At 44.8% G+C, this 15,718-nt stretch overlaps 1 protein-coding gene across 5 annotated transcripts in view; it reads left to right on the top strand.

Moving 5' to 3' along the window:
- The first annotated feature begins 534 nt into the window (after positions 1 to 534).
- The window catches only part of CDH12 (cadherin 12), a 2,251,017-nt gene continuing 2,235,833 nt past the window's right edge, over positions 535 to 15,718 (top strand). Inside the window, exon 1 of one of the 5 annotated variants that reach the window (XM_069219514.1) lies at positions 535 to 1,545. The gene's annotated coding sequence lies outside the window, so the exon portion shown is untranslated. The remainder of the gene's footprint in view (positions 1,546 to 15,718) is intronic. The other 4 variants (XM_069219517.1, XM_069219515.1, XM_069219518.1 and 1 more) reach the window with 4 other exon arrangements.

Genomic DNA, 15,718 nt, shown 5'->3' with positions numbered 1-15,718 from the left:
CCGTAAATATATTTTAAAGATGTGCATTTGTATTCACCGACATTCATTCCTTCCAAGCTGTTCACGTCATCACAGGGAGCGACAAACTGCTGCTCTTCCCCGTTGGTGCCAGGTGGACCGGGCGTGGCATACAAGATGATGCCGAGCAGCCAAAAGCGGCCAGTGTTAACATTTATTAAATTGGGACTTCCTCCGAGCAGGCCCACTAGCACTTACTGTGCCACACGGCTCAGGCTTCCTCTGAGGACCTATATAGATAGTGTTTTTGTCGATCTCTCTTCTCTGGATAATTGTATGGTTTCATCACAGGTCAAAGGTCACCGTAGAGGGACTTAAATATTTGCCAGTTGCCTTCTGACAAGCCATAAAGAAGTCAATTTACGTTGACTTGGGCTGCAATGTTGCACCCAAGGTGTAGTTGTGCTCCCTTTCATGTATTCATCTTCCTTTTTGTTTTAAATAAACTTGGCTTTGATGACAGGCCCACTGTGGTAACACAGCTGCATCTTGCCCGCAGCTCGTGCAAGGTCCCCCGCGGAGGCCGCTGTTTCTCTGCTCGCGTTAATTAATTAAAGAAGCTCCGTGTTTCATCTGTTATCTGATCAGGCAACAAACAGTGGGCTACTTCCAGGATAACGGAGCCATGCTAGCCCCTGCCTCTTCCGCCACAGCCTTGTACGCGCCCCTCCCCCCGTGCAGTAATAATTACCCACCAGCTTCATAGCCTGTTTTAAACAACTGCCAAATACGCTTATTTACTGCACGCATCTTGTATTTTCTTATGGCAGACAATTGCCAGCTGGGGAATGAGGCGCTCACCTCACTCATTTCACTTAGCCCAGGCGAGAGCCGCGAACCAAGTCCCCAGGGGTCAAGAAAGCGAGCGTGTTAATCTTCTTTATCGTGTAGCTTACAGGGGTATTAAAAAAAAGCATATTTGAGATCCGGAGCTCTGGTCGGGCTCCAGGCTCCCTAATTACTGGTCCGGAGCCTTTGTTGCGCGGGATGCACCTTGCGCGGACTGCAGGCTCTGGCTGTGAGCCCTCAGATGGTTAACACGGTGCAGCGCCTCCTCTCGCACTGAGCCCCCAGCCTCCGCCGCGGCGCGTCCATTAGTCTGCCATCGACAGGGCTCCCCAGTGGCCCCGCTGCCTTCTCCCCCGGTGCCCCCGCTGCCCAGGCATCCACCGCTACTCGGGCTCCATGCAGGGAGCCGCTCAGTGCTAATCAGGTCAGTGATCATCTCTCGGCTCGGGGGACGTGACAGCAGCCTATCGGAGCAGCAGTCTCGGCGGCAGCATCAGCATCTCCCGGACCTTCCCATCACTTCCTCCCCGCCGGAGTCGGAGGATTTCGGCTTTTATCGCTTGCCATTTTCCGACGGAGAAGGGTTTATTTTTGCACCAGCACAGAGAGCAGAGGGGGTCCGGGCTGCGCGGATACCTGGATGCCTTTCAACTGAAAACTTCCACCGCTCGCCTACCTCTGACTCGCCGGCGCTTTGGCAGACACCACAGTCCTGCGAGGGGAAGCGTCCCGCGTGAGGTAAGTGCAGGTCTATACGGCGGTCGGGTCCTGCCTGAGGTGAAAGTTGGGACTTTGATGGCAGTCTGTACTGCAGCAGGCGACGAGGCTTGCAGTGTCATGAGGCGGCTGTCGGTGTCCCGGGAAGTATCGTTGTATCGATGAAAGGAGTAGTGTTACTTGTTCTGCGTGTTTTTAACGTGTGCCAGCCGCGCTTAAGTATGCTGTAGTGCTCAGTCTAAACTAGGAATTAGGAATATTTTGAGAAAGGTATCCATCAGTAATTCCACCAGCTTCCCACATGAGAACCCTACATCTTCTCACATATGTGGATGGACGCATGTCGCCCTGAAGGCGCCCTGCGTGGACAGCGGGTGCTGCGTGTCTGCAACCCCACTTGACTAGAGGGTGCTGGGTCCTCCGTGTGTGGAAAATGTTTTGTTGTTAATGGGAGTTGTGCGCTGGTCAGGTGCTGCTGGCCCCGTAGCGAGGAGCCCGTGTGCTCGCCGTGATGACAGCTAGTTCGTGTCAGGGCTGCGGCGTGCAGTTGCGTGCACCGTGCAGGAATGCAAAGGCTGCCAGGCTGATGGCGTAGGGTTATGACTGAGACACCGTTCGCCTAGTCCTGTAGGACTGAGAGGCATTTATATGGAGAGCGGGAGAGAAATACATCTGTTCCGTGTCAGGCGCCTTCTCTTCCTCGCTTTAGATTAGGGTGCTTGTAGGCGTTCATTGCTAGCCTAAAGATTACAACTACATACACCAGAATGCAAAGCGGTGACCCCTTATAAGACGGTACTAGCTGACTGCGTTACACCTGTGTGGGACAACTTGAGAGCTTTGGCGATGTAATGGTACCGTGCAGGAATACGTCCAAGGGGTGACTTTCGTGGCTTTAAATAAATAAAAGTTGCTATGGAGTGACTATGGCAGTCTGCATGTGGCCACCCAACGAGATACAACGCGTCTGTGTTAACTGACTGTGGATGTGGAGTTGCAGTGGTATTTTGAGCCCAATGACCACAATGCCGATTCTGAGTGGAGCCGTGCGCTCAAAAGGCACTTCAGTATGTTGGTTTTATATTTTTAAACGGCACATGCTGTTTTGGGCCATTGAGGCTGCAAAAACCTATACAGGGTTTGGGTTAGTGCAGACATTCCACGAGATGAGCCGGCCATCAGGCACCTGTAGTCATGAGATACTTAGGCCCATATTTATACTTTTTGACGCACAACTGCGCCAACGCAGTTGTGCGTCAAAAATTTTACCGCCGGCTAACGCCATTTCAACGCACCATGCGGGCGCCGTATTTATTGAATGACGTTAGCTGGCGCTGCGGACTTGTGTGCGTAAAAAAAAAAGAGTCACACCAGGCAGCACCGGCGTAGGGGAAAATGGAGATTGGGTGTCAAAAAATGGGGCAAGTCAGGTCTGAGGCAAAATTTTGGCCTCAACCCAATTTGCGCCATTTTTTTCGAAGCCCAACCCCCATTGAAATGACTCCTGTCTTAGCAAAGACAGAAGTCATGCCCCCTTGCCCAATGGCCATGCCCAGGGGACTTACGTCCCCTGGGCATGGCCATTGGGCATAGCGGCATGTAGGGGGGCACAAATCAGGCCCCCCTATGCCACAAAAAAAATACAAAAAAAAATACCTACCTGAACTTACCTTTCTTTCCCTGGGATGGGTCCCTCCATCCTTGGGTGTCCTCCTGGGGTGGGCAAGGGTGGCAGGGGGTGTCCCTTGGGGCATGGGAGGGCACCTCTGGGCTTCTTCTGAGCCCACAGGTCCCTTAACGCCTGCCCTGACCCAGGCGTTAAAAAACGGCGCCCATCAGGCTGGGCGTCGTTTTTTAAGGCCTGCCCCCTCCTGTGCGTCAAAATGACGTCACAGTATAAATATGGGGCACAGGCCTTAAAGTCATTTTTTGGAAGGGAACGCCTACCTTGCATATAATTAACGCAAGGCTGGTTCCCCCTTCCAAAAAATGGCGCACATGGTGGAACTTTGACGCCCGCGGGGTCGGACGTCAAAGTATAAATATGGGGCAGTGTTTGCGCCGATTGTGCGTCAAACATTTTGACGCACATTCGGCGCAAACAGAGTATAAATATGCCCCTTACTGCCTTTAACCAACACCTATCTCTGCTGGGTTATGCACTCGTGCATACCAGGGGTATTGGAATTATTTGACTCTGCAGCCGCTGTGTTTTCTGCATACGTATGGATTTGCCACGTTTTCCGCATAAACCATAATTTTCTGTATAATCCGCAGATTTCAACACAATATTTCTAGCTCAACCGGATTAAAAGTTATTAAAATCACTGCCACACGTGTTACCTACATAGTGAGAGATCCTTCCTAAAAGGTTCACCGTGACCTCTCCGTTGTTACTTGCTGTATTTTGGCGTTGAACTAGTATTAATAAGGCGAACCCTCTGCCCAGACATTGTTAACAGGTGCCAAAATTATGAAATAATGTAGTAATGCTATCACAAAATGTGCAGCATTATGGTGCCTAACCTGCCTTTTGTTGCCGTATAATTCGATCTAGTCCTGCTGCATAATTCCAGTGGCCCTGTCTATAGGTTCTGCCCTTTTGGATCAAGGGGCATGGCGTGCGTGGTGCATAAACCCATTCTCCCAAGCCACTGCATTCTGTCTTTCGGTGCGTTTCTTTTACCTGTAACTTGAGTTGTCTTAAGAAGAACAAAATCGATTGAAAGCCTAAAACGATCAAAGGACCTGGATTCCGGTCGCCAGTGGCCTGGCTTCAGCTGGTGACGTAAACACAAGGCAGTAGGTGGGCTTGACCCTCATTCCCAGGCACACGCTGCTGGCTGGTGCTCTACAGTCCACCAGGACCATCTGCTACAGGTTATTGTAGAAATAAAGTGCCGTCCCCACTTCAAACACGCGCGGGTGCATGCATACCAAAGCACATTACAGTGAGACCTACCGGGTTTACCCATGCTCTTTAAAGGGCAAACGAGAGGCACCATCAGAAAAAACAGTATTTACAGCCCGACCTCGCGCCGGTATCGTGTAATTAAGGCGCTTTACGGTCTCTGGTCCGAGCGCTGCACTCTGAGGCGCAGTTTACCGCTTCCTGCCCTCCGCCGAGGATAGCGCTGCTGCGGTTATTTGGTCGGTTAATCTGGCCTGTGGCGCGGAAGAGCGGAGCCCCTGCAGTTTCTGCTCTGGAACGGGGATGCTAAAAGTGCTCATTGAACACGGTCTGTTGATATTTTCCTTTCGCTGTCCACGATTTGAGAGCTTTGCTTCTTCTGTTATCACTTTAAAGCTGGTGGCTGATGATTTTTTGGGTCATTCTGTCATCCGTGTTGGCACAGCCCCCGGTTTGTCCAGAGTGACCATATAATATATTTAAATGTATGTATTAGCGACTATAGCATGTAAATGAGAAACGACATGTAGAGGAACAGGGCAGTACATACGACAATAGGTCAGGGGCGGAGTGGATTAGTGAATGTATATGGTTTGATTCTGCACCGGCTATCATTTTCAGTCAGAGACAGCTGGGATGGTAATTCGCACACTCAGGCAACGTCTGATCTTGAGGGTTTGAACCCTAATCTTCCGATTCCAAAGCCAGGAAGGTGGCCTGGGTCCTACGTCTTTTCCCCTGACATCTAGGGAGGTGCAGTTCAGAAGTAAGGGTCAGGCAAAGGTTGAAATTGTGAAAAAACGGGTCCAATACGCAGTTTTCATTGTTTTACTTTGAACTGTATTATCAGTGTTTAGGGGGTCATGTGGGTGCATAAACGTGTATTCAAGGGCACCGACAAATTAACTAACGTACACACGAACCCGCCTCCCGCCCCTCCCCCCCCCCCCCCCCACACACACACACACAGGCACGTGCATAAACACAGAAACAGCAAAGCCAGTCTATTATATTGTGTAAAGTATATGTTACTATAGAAATGTAGGGCGTCATAATGTTACACAGACTGTTCGTTACACTGCAAAAACTCACACAGTGTATGGGGGATGACACTCCTGTTAAACTGGGGATATATTTTTTACAATCTTTAGGAAGCGACGTCCAGCAGTCCCGGAGTGCATTGCCCAGTTAAAGAGGTTCCCTTGTTGGTGGTGGGATTGAAGCAGCCCAGATGGCAGCAGTGTTCCGTACCCTGACACAATGGCATCCACATACATCTCTTACAGGATTCAGTGGTGTGCAAGCCACTCTGATAAGCGGTGGATAGGGTTTCTGCGCTTTGAAAGTGCTAAAAGTGGCAAATACAAGGTCCAACAAACAGGGCACACAATTACAGCTTATTGGGACAAGGAAAACGGCACCAGCACCCTCAGGATTCAGACGAATGCTCTGTGGTGTGCTCTGAGATGTGTAATCCGCTAATTCAACACTTCGGCGTTAACGCCTTTTACATAATGAACTGAACAGTTATTTCAATCGAGTTTTAAGTCTGCAAAAAAAAAAAAAAACCTTCTAAAAATAGTTCACCATTCTACTGATTATTGCTCACTGGTTTTTAGTGGAGTATAAAGGGTGTCAGAGTCCCACACGCAACACAGGAAAATGCCCCCTGACCACAGTTTTGTAGCAATATGTAGCCATAATTGGGATCCAGATGGCCTCCCTCAAATCCCTAGGACCCGGTTCCACTACACCCGAAGCACTAACAATAGCTACGCCCCTGTTTTAAATAGCTATAGTTTAGTGTACCAACTACCAGGCGCTCACTGCAGCTGGTCTAAGAGTTAACAAGCCCCATTGAATGCACCTGTCTGTAGAGCGGCATTCCTCTCTATGGCGACAGCTCAGAAGGGTACAACGCGGCGCAAGTGTTATAAAACACACTTTGGATGGTGTGGGGATGGTTAATAATGTGTTGTATGGCAGAAGTCCACATAAAGACTATTATATCCACGGTACTTACTTTCATTTGTACTTCTAGATGTCTCAAGTTGAACATCTTAGGCGTGAGATAAAATAACAAGTTATTCCTATTTAATCGTAGTGCTGTCTTTATTAGAAGAAAAGTCAGCCTACACGCAGCACAATATAAAGAAATGTAAGAGCCAATGTCAGGGATGGTTCAATATCTTTTATCCGGCAGCTGCAAACTTGCTGGTTGTAGTACATATTTTACCACCCGAGGCATCCTCTAATGTTTAGGCGTGAGTCTGCATACAGGGGTGCATTTTGATTCTTAGGCAAGCAGAAATATGTTCAGGCATTGGAGTTTTGAGTTGTGCACTAACCACCACCCCCGCAATTCTCTCCTTGCAAATATCGTCAGCCACCCCCCCAAGCAGGAACAGACACAAAGGCTTAGTTCACAGTTTATTGTGCCACAGGGACATAGACTGTTCCTTAGAGAGCTCCAAGGAAGTCGATTAATGCTAGTATTCCTTGTGATTTCAAAGGGAGGGGAAGTGGCTTAGTATTTTGATGCAGATTACAGTCAAGATATACTTGAGTAAGATTTTTTATTTTTAATGCTATAGTTGAGCTTTTAAATGGGAAATACTAATCTGTAAACTTCACCTTAGGTTACATGACGGAGGGCCTCATTACGAGTATGGTGGTCTATGGACCGTCAGACTTGCGGTGGCACTCGGACCACCTCCGACAGGGGCAGTCCGACCACCATATTATGACCATGGCAGAGCTGCCATGGCCTGACCGAAGGCACCAAAAGGTTGCCGCCAGTCAAAGGCCTGGTGGTACAAGTGGTCCCAATCCACGAGGGCAGTGCTGAAAGCAACACTTCCCTCCAGATTATGACCCGCGTTTCAGCCAGATTTTGCATGGAGGTTCCACTGCCATGCAAAGGATGGCGGAAAGTGGGTGCCAGGGGTCCCCTAGACAGCCTTGTTGTGCTTTTCACTGCCTGAAATACAGGCAGTGAAAAGTGCGACAGGTGCTGCTACACACAATGCACCGCAACATTGCCACTGGCTCGTAATGTCAATATTGTGGTGAGTATTCGGCTGGCTCATCGGAAAACTCATAATTGGGACGACAGGCGGAAAACCGGAGTGGTGGTTTTCCGTCCAAAAGAGTTTGGTGGGCGGCCTCCGCCGCCCGCCAAACTCAAAATGAGGCCTTTAGTCATTTCTTTATTGTACACACACAAGAATGTAAATTTAATCAGAAACTGAAAGATATATTTGTGAAGTATCTTGGAAATCTAGACTCTTGGCTGTTTGTTTGGTGGAGTCATGCAACTTGCAGTTTCATTTTGAAGGGTAGCTTTGTAAGTGTTTACAATTGGGATTTCAAAAAGTACTGGAGGTGAAAGTTTCTATCCCTGGCTGCACTTCACAAGGAGGTCCAACTCATCCCTTAGCGGGGTAAAAACTTATGTTGGCCACCGACATTTTCCCTTCATCATAGTAAAGGAATCTGGTCATAGTGACAGTCCAGCATGTACCAAGGGCCGCACAACTGTGATGATTTAGAAATCACAATGACCATCACAATGTAACTCTTTGTCATCACACATTGACTGCTGTAACATACTGTCAAGGGATTCTTCAGAGTTTTACAAAATGTTCACGAGTGCTTTTAAATATAGGAACCTTTCTCGAGAAACAAGATGGCTACAAATAATGAAAAAAGTAAAAAAAAAAAAAAAATCACCAGAGATTCAGGTTGAAAATATACAAACTAGCTGGTGTCAAGTCCAATCAAATAACCGCCCAACTTCTGTGATACAATCCCAAGTTAAAATGAAAAAAACAAAACAGTAAAACTAATGTTAAATAGCCTTTAAACATTGTCTTACACACTCATCTCTTGCGATGCACAATCGTTGCAAGAAAGGAGAGGATGCACTTAATTCCCGGTGCACCTTGGAAACAACTTGGGAAGATATAAATGAAATAGCGCCCCAGAAATCCTGCGAGCTCAGATTGCAAGGCGCCAGAGACCGGGCCCACTTTCTGAGGATTTTCTACATATATCCCCTTTCCCTGTGTACCATCGGTAGAGATTTAGACACGAGTTGCTCGGCGTATCAGCAAGTACAGTTATCTGTTGAATCAGCCAGACGTCTTCTATAGAACAGTGAATTAACTCTGTTTGAAATAAGATTGAAATATGTAGCACATCATCTGGTTCCTCTCATACTCTGCTTGGACTCCATTAATGTTGCACTATTTTCTAATACAGTACACCGCTGCTATTCTTTCTCCTACTGAGTGAAGCAGAGGCCTTGGCAGTGATAGTTCTTTGCAGTTATTGCAGCCAAATCGTTCCTCAAACCAAGATGCATTCTCTACTACCAATGCTCCTCCTTTGCCCCTCCGTGTCATCCTACTTGTGCCAGCCGAGACACCACGAAGGATGTGTGGAGGTTACCTCTGAATATTGCTCTTGCATGAGTGTTATCTACCTGCTTTTAGAATCTAGAAGTTGAAGTTAGAATAACAATACCTTATGTCTTACTTTTTTCCAAATAATACTGAAGTAGGTTGAAATAAATGCGTAATCATTTTCTAAATGGCATGAAACTTGCTTTAGGCTATATTTCTGATAAGAAGTTTGCCAGATTCCTATTTTTTTGCAATGTCTTTTTTACAATACCCGTAATTCTTTGCAAATTATTATGATTTTCTTCGTAATTTACTGTATATATACATTGTTGAAAATCCATAATCTAGGGAATGTGGTAACATATTGGGTCCTTTGGGTCGTATCACATAAAGTGGGCACCTGGTCTCTGGCAGAGGTTTGGACTGACTGGTGTTTTGAGCAGTTGAGGTGCTGGAGCTGTGCTAATTTACTGCCTTACACTGTGGTATATGGTTGCTTGTCACAGAAATCTTAAAACGAGCAGCACATGGCTGGGAAAAAAAATACTATTTTGTCATCTCTAATGTAAACAACAGAACATAAAACAATAATGTACACATTACAACATCACAATAAAATCAAAACATAAGGGTGCTGAACAAAAGACAGTCAAAGTGTAAATGCAACACAGCGACCACAGAACAACACATCGGATTTCAGCAATGCCCAAGAAAATGATACATCCCCCACAACAAAATGTCACACAACAATTGTGCACACCTTCTTTTCCCTCATTACCACCTCCATGTCTTTGGAAATTTATTTTTGCTCATCTGAATTTGATATAAGGCTTAGTCATTTATGGCTCTGCCCCACTGATTCTTATAAATGATGTCGTACAGTCTGGGGAAAAATTGGGGTTATTTTTTTTTTTCTATCCTTCTTAAAAAAAAGGAATGTATGAGCTATTTAAATGTCATACCAATATGTAATTGATTGATAGCTCGGTAAACTTTTCCCATGTTCTCCTTTGATAACGAAATTTGGTTACCTTTGAAATACTCATGAATGCTTTGAATGCTTATGATAGTCTCTTAATATTGACTGTGGGCCTGATTTACAAAGAACCTCTGCAGTTGTAGAGGAGGCTCCACCATTGTGATGGAGTCTCCTCACCCGTGGCTGAATCACTGCAATGAGAAACTACAGTGTTGAGATTCAAACAAGATTGTCAAGACATTGCCACAACTGCGGAGGCTCTTTGCAAATCAGACCCACAGTATTGCCATAATGCTTTAGAGTCAAATGCTCAGATAAGGAAAGCAATGGTGGATGGTGCAAGGTTGAAAGTAGGGTGAGCCATCAGCACAAATGCTCCCCAGAATCAGTGGGCCATATTTTTCAACCAGATGTCATATTTGTGGCAAATGTGGTATCAGGCCTTTGGTTGCAAGAATCTTAGTTTGAGGTACCTATGGTATTTCCACAAAAGTTTGATTTCAAGGGATGTTGTAGTTGGAGCATGTCAGAGGGGACTTTGTTTCAAAGACTGGGCAGTCTAGGATGGCTTAAGGCTTCAGCAGAGGCATTTCCCCTAATTCCAATAGGACATCCAAAATTCTCCAAGATCATTGAGAAAGCTGTTTCTCCATTATTGTGGAAAAGGGTTTTCATTGCTTGGAAGTAGCAGATGGACAATCTCAAAATTCATGTATGGGAGGCAAGATCAACCACAAGACTTCTAAAGGTCTCCATCCATTTCATTTGCACCTCAAAACTGTTTTTTTGTTCCATCAGTGCCAGCTGAAACACAGATGTAAGGTGAAGCCTTCCCTGCCCATAGGCTGAGGCCCAATCTAAGGCTGTTTAGCAAAAGTGAAACCAATAAGAAATATAACATTGCAATTAATATATGAAACGAAACACAAACATTATTGCTTTACACAGTAGATTATTTGATTGTCTGATATTTAATTACATTCCTGCATTTCCATCAACTTTGCTTCTTCTAGAAAAGGGAATTGGTTATCAAATTACATGTGTTTTCACCAAAATGCTCAAATACTACAACCTTCCAGTTGTTTTAGACCGGTCTACTGGAGCATTGATGCAGTTTCATTATTTTTAATATGATGTATCTGGCCACTGCATCTTCTATTTTGAACTATCTTGCTCTTCTTATAACCTTTGGAAGAGAATCCCAGTACTTCTACATGAGAGACTTGATATGTTTCATGAATTTCCAATTATCAAGATTAATCATTCAGATCTAACTTTTGAATTGTGACTTAACTGTGGTGCCTCAAAACTATCCTTCTAATAGTGAATGTTCTTGTTCACTACGTACAAACAATGGTGCTCTACAAACATCATTAACACTCCCTTCCTCGACCACAGCTTGCTAGGGATCTCATCCTATGAGCTGGTATTTGTTATTTCATTTATCTGAGAAGGCGGCTTGGTGAGCGAATGCTCTACTATGGTATCTGAAGTGAATTGCCAGACAAACCTTAAATCCTGACATGGACACTTCAATCTTCAACTGTTTGTAGGTTGTAAATGGAGTACTATTAAGTTGTAATATGTGAATGAATGTCATTTACAGTTTGTAGGAACAGCACTATTGTTCTTCATAAAAACATGTTGTTATTATTATTATTATTATTGTGGTTGTTATTGTTATTATTGTTATTATTGCTGTTGTTATTATTGCTGTTGTTATTCTTCTTCTTATTATTATTATTAATATTTGAGACATGCTTCAGATAAGTTCACTCAGTTCAAGTATGCAAAGTTTCACACCCACCCGTGTTACAAAGATGACCGTGTAGGGGGTGGGGCACATCATCTGCTCTCCTGCCTCTGGAAGCTGTGCCAAACTAAATTTACCTTAGTAGAGAAATAGAGAGCAAAGGCCCTGAAGGAGGACCAAGCTCTTGAAGATGTTTATCATCTCTTATTCTGGAGTCACTACAAAAAACATTTATATTTCCACTTCTAGTGTACATTATGTTGTTCAGTACTTATGCAAAAACATTGTTTTGTTAAGTTTCTCTGAAACGTAGTTATTTAAACATAGTAAATGTAATTTCACAAGCACACTTCGTTTTTATAGAAAATGGAGGATGTGTTCTGATAATGATTTTCTCTGATCTCTGATGGTTGGATAGTAAAACATTAAAACACTATTGGGAACGAGTGTTACTTTTTGCCCCTCACTATCATCCGCCATTACTATTACTTAATTCCTCCTGAGGTTATGTGGTTGTAGATGTAGTCCAGCAAGGTTTTTCCTAACTAACCCCTGGTCTTATTCTTAGTTGGGTAATCATGGATAAGGATCAGATTTTAAACGGCAATTCAAATCCAGAGAATAATTCCCTAAGCAAATTTCTTTCACCTCTGAGGTGGTATGACCAAGCAAGTTCTACCTGTGAAGTTTTATTATGTTGAATTTCCTCCAAAACAATGCAGATTTTCTCTGACCACCAATACCTAAATCAAGGTTTTTGGTATGTTACCAGACAAGAACATTGCCAAAAGGCTTTTGGTATCTGTCTATTTCACTTCAATAATTATATTATTGATGAAAGCTTAGAAAGCCACCATTAAGAATTTAAGATTTGAAAACCTGTTATTGACTACCCTGATGTCAGGGCAATGAAAAAAACATGTTACTTTTTTTTTACTGCTCTCATGCTCTGATTTGTCACAGAACTCACAAACTAACTTGTCTCTGACACTGGTGCAATAGCGGATCATTTGCTTCACTTGGGAGCCCAGAGCCTCAGTGAAGGAAGTGAACGGGTGGTTGACTGTCCCTCAATCTTGTGCACGTTTTCCCTCCTCTTTCAAATTTCCATAGAACCCAGGGAGGCTGGAGAATGAGGATGGCACTCTTGATCTGCCTTCTTCCATCTCAGCTGCATGAATCAACATCAGTAACTAACAAGAGACTATGATCTACTCTGGCACCAGCTCTTCTAAATCCTCTCGCAATGCAGTGCCATATTTCTATTGTCTCACGCTTACAGTGAGCATTTGGGTGCAGAAGTGGCTGCAAAACCAAGATGGTGGTGGGAGATGGTAACATGACACCACCAGGTACTACATTTGTACAATACTGAAATAAGTTGAAGGAGTGAGTGGTCGAGGGTCGTGGGAGAGAGCATGTTTTTATATATATTAGAAAAGGGTTGAGGAGGGTATTATCAAGGGGTGCATAGGGTGTGTATAAATAAAACAGGAGGTGTATTTGCATTATTGCATGCAGGCGAGGGTACTAACAAGGAAGGTGTAAAAGGGTGCCTGGACATCAGATATATTTGGTGTATTTTATGGAGGAGAAAACAATAACCAGTTTAAAGGCAGTGTGTGGAAAGGCACCGGGTCTGCTTTACTTTTAAGGTTACAATTAAGAGAGAGTGGCATGCTCTTACTCCTCTCCCCCTGCAGGGCTGATCCATGGGATCAGCTTAGCAGGGTAACACAATTTGGGAGGCAGCCCACGACATAAATTAGTATATGGGCATTTGCCATTAATGTTGTTTTTCCTTGAGTTTCTCGGAACATGATAGGAGCGAGGCTGTCATTTTCGTTTGATGTCTCTTGGACCTCGGTGGAAAAATAACCTGCCTTTCAATAGCTATGCATCGTTATTTTTTTTACGTTATGCCAAAATAAGAAAATAACAGAGCTTCTCACCCCCTGTACGCAGTGGGCTGCAAACAGACGCATCACATGACAGGATGGCAGTATCAACAACAATCAGGAACCTGTGAACACTGTGATCCTTGATTAATCCTTTGAGTCGGCGATTAGAAATAGCACATTTATGTAGGCATCAGCATCATCTGAGCTCTCCCTGGCCCCTTAGAAGTAGGCCACCATGCAGCTGTTCGCCCAGAGCACTCTGATTACCGCTGACAGAGGAGGCAGGTTACCATTCCAGTTGTAAATTAGAATATTATACCACCACCAGAGGCAAATCTTCGCGGGGAAAAGACACGCGATGTAATGAAAAACAAAGCAAAAACTGTCATGTTACAAAGAGGACTCTCTGAAAGCCGCGCTTTAGCAATGCGTCCTGCTGCTCACTACATCAGGAAACTGAAAAAGGAGGCGTATGCAAAACACAGCAGCCGCTAGAAAGTGTGCGCCAATTAGGATGAGGTGAGGAAGAGCTAGCTGCAAGGGAGAGAAGAAGAAATAGGAAAGAATGAGTTGGTTCGTTCGGATTAGTTTTAGTGAAAGCGCGACACCAATCCTGCTTTTTTCATGGTTCTTGGAATGGTGTGGAGCGTCCTGCACGCATTCATTTTCCGGTTTGATAAACCTGCAGCTGTATTTGTTTTGAATCTAAAACCTCCCAAGCGAACAGAAGTCAAACACGAAGATGCCGAAAGACGAGGAGCGGAAGACTTTACATTTTAATTCTCAACCTAATAGATGCAGCAGGTTAGAGGTTCCTTTTCAGTATGGGCGTCAAAAATGGAGTTTATGTTAAGTTTCTCTGTCTGCAACAAAGCTTAGCTTTTAATACTTGCCTTAGTAAAAGACTAATTCCTCTCTCGAAGTATTCTGGATCTCGTGATGTCACGATCCTTAATCCAGGGGTTGAGCTCAGAGAACTCTGCATAGTAGAATAAAAGTGAATGGTACGGAAATTACAAATTCTCCCAGTGTAGGCTCCTTGCTAAGGGGAAGGAGCGTCACCCCACTGGCTGTGCCAGAAGCAGACAAACAAAACCATAGATCGTTTTATTTGTCTGCTTCTGGCACAGCCTGCAGTGCAGGGAAAGGCGAGGCTGGGCCACGGGAGGTGGAAGTGGGATGAGGAGTGAGTGCACCTAAGTGCGCATGTGTGTTTGGCCAGCCATCTCAGACCAGCCAAACACACATGAGCGTTTAGGTTTCTCCAGCCTGGCTGTATACACAGCGGGGTTTGAGAAACTGTACAGACCGAGGGCTGTGCCTGAGCTGCAGTCACTGCTGCTCAGACCAATCCTGGTACTGCTTTCATGCAAGGGTTTGCATGAAAGCAGAACTAGGATTGCTGGGGGAGCCTGTGCCAGTGTCCCAGCAATGAATGCTGGGTCACCAGAGGAAGAGGAGACGGAGGCGGCAGGATGCGGCAGGGACAGAGGCAAGGTAAGTGTTTTATTTTTTATTTTGACCTTGTCTCTGCCCCCCACCATCCTTCCGCCCCTCCCCTTGTGTTACGTGGCGGTCACCGCTAAATTCTTTATGCACCGCTCACAGCGGATACTTCTCAGAGCTATTCGCAGTTCCAAAAATCTCTTCTCTGGAGGCTGCACCCGTGCTGTTGTAAAATTTGTTTACCCTTGACATGTGATCATTACTTACTAGAGAAGTTAAGTTTTACAAAAACTGCAAAAGAACAGCAGAAAGTTGTAGATAGCCCTACAAATCTCTATGTATGTCAGGAGGTGCCTAGATCCTGCACAGAGCTCGGACTGCACAGAAGTTATTTTGAAAACAGTCACCATGCAATCACCACTAGAGGTATTTGAGGTCCAGGACAACCTCTAATAGTTAAGGCAACTTTTCCCACCATACCACACCCATAACAACAGACCAAACGTAGCCAGTCACAAGCCTGGTTAGCTGATCCTCCCAAATGAAGAAGACATACTGTAATTTTAAGAATGTTTTCTAAGATGGTTTTTGACTTCCACAGTTCTTTATGTGTTTCTGTTTACTGCTTCTTTCCTTGAATTCCTTTTGCTATTGAAACACTTGAATAGCTCCAAAAAATCATACACTTTGAAGATCCAAAACAACCCCAGGTTCAATCAGCAACAGAAATAGTCAAAACAAATAAAATGGTCATTACACATAAGGTACAATAAATAGAGTCTACCCTATCAATACTTT

Source organism: Pleurodeles waltl, chromosome 2_2, assembly GCF_031143425.1.
Source record: "Pleurodeles waltl isolate 20211129_DDA chromosome 2_2, aPleWal1.hap1.20221129, whole genome shotgun sequence".
In the NCBI taxonomy this organism is placed as follows: Eukaryota; Metazoa; Chordata; class Amphibia; order Caudata; family Salamandridae; genus Pleurodeles; species Pleurodeles waltl.
The sequence above is the reverse complement of the archived record's forward strand: the minus strand, read 5'-3'. Positions and strand labels throughout refer to the sequence as shown.